The sequence below is a fragment of the Octodon degus genome, unplaced genomic scaffold, assembly GCF_000260255.1.
Source record: "Octodon degus isolate 3935 unplaced genomic scaffold, OctDeg1.0 scaffold00117, whole genome shotgun sequence".
Classification (NCBI taxonomy): Eukaryota; Metazoa; Chordata; class Mammalia; order Rodentia; family Octodontidae; genus Octodon; species Octodon degus.
This window is the reverse complement of record NW_004524693.1, coordinates 1,064,233-1,065,884: the sequence shown is the minus strand read 5'-3', so window position 1 is coordinate 1,065,884 and position 1,652 is coordinate 1,064,233.

The following is a 1,652-nucleotide window of genomic DNA, read 5'->3' as shown; positions in this document are numbered from 1 at the left end:
GCTGCTCCTCAGAAGAGGCTTCAGTCCGCTGAGCTATCTGGCCAAGCCTCTATTTTATGTTATAACCGTGAACTATCTATCCTCTGTAACTCCTGAGAAGTTATTTTGCTGTGGGTTACCATTTGGGCTGGTTGTTATATAGAAACCTCTGACAGTATGTTACTAAAGGTGGAAAACGGTTTCTACTTGAAGTTTGGAAAATGAACATTACCAAGGGACTACGGCTGGCCACCACTGTGTTCTAAAGCACAAGCCTTGTAAGGATGTCTCCAACCACTCTGGGGCAGTTACCATGGACACCAAGAGGCACTCCGGCCAAATCAGGCGCCTAGAAAACCACGCCCTTGTCATGTACTTCAGGTATCTGCCCACTTACAGAATCGGTTCTGTCTCAGATAAATGCAATGTAGCCTTCATTTAGCTGAGACTTCCGGACAGCCTCGCAGCCGCACCTTCTGTTGCATCCTCCTCTGCACGCTGCCTCGGGCTGTATTTCATCTTTGTGAAACACCTAACAGTGCAGACCAGCGATGATTTCCACAGTGTTCCTTAGCTCTGACACTAAGGCCTGAATTGAACTGATCAGACTGGAAGATAGAGAATTGCTTACAGTGTCCCCCTCAGCAGGGAGAAACAAAATTATGCTATCATTTTGACTGTAATATGTATTTTGTCTTCCTCAATATGTTTTTTTGTTTCCTTTTGTTTTGACACCAAAATTTTTTTGAAAAAATGGGGCTGGGGGGTGCGGGGAGATGGTTCAGTGGAATAAGTGCTTACCTGGCAAGCGCAATGGCCTGAGTTCAATCCCCGGTTCTGCCAAAAAAATGCAAACGCTTGGGGGCTGGGGAGATATATATATATATTTTTAATGTATTTGGGACTCGGTTGCACTACACAGCTCAGACTTGTAGTGAGCCTCCTGTTTTCAGCCTCCCCAGCACAGGGATTACAGGCATGTGCCACCACTCCTGGACATGGTCTAGGGCTCAGCGCACCCAGGGGCAGGGCCGGCACCAGTACAGAGCCCTCGAACCCTGGTCCCTGTGCTTGCCTAAGCAGGTGCTTAGTCTACTGAGCTAACTCACCAGCCCTCCAAAATGTCTTCTAATTAAGGGTTATCAAATGAATTTGGTTCTAAGGAGAGGGCAAAATCAGGGTTACTTCTCTCATTATCATACAATAATGAGATATTTTTGTATGTTATGAAGCAATTCTCAAAAATTACAATAAATTTAAATTCATGAATTAAAATTTTGCATTTATCAGAGTTCTAAAGCTCATTTATTGCACTGGTTAACCAAGGTACCATCAAAAATGCATGTCATTTCTTCATTCAGTCTTCCAGTCATTTAAATTATCTTGACTTTTTAGCAAATTAAAATTGTCTCAGTGTTAGGCCTACACAAATAAGTGCCCCTTCCGTGAACTGCTCTACAGCCTTGTAGAGATTAAGCCATTAAACATGCAAAACTCCCCGTAGTGTCGCATAACATTATTCCTTGTCTTATCCCATTGATTTCCTCTATCCAGGCCACTTGTTCAGAGTTCACCCGTATTAGAAAGACTGTTTTCATCTCCATAGCAAATGCTCAGCAGATACATTAGGAAAATAGGCAGACAGCTGGTAAATGACTCATTCTCTGCCTCAG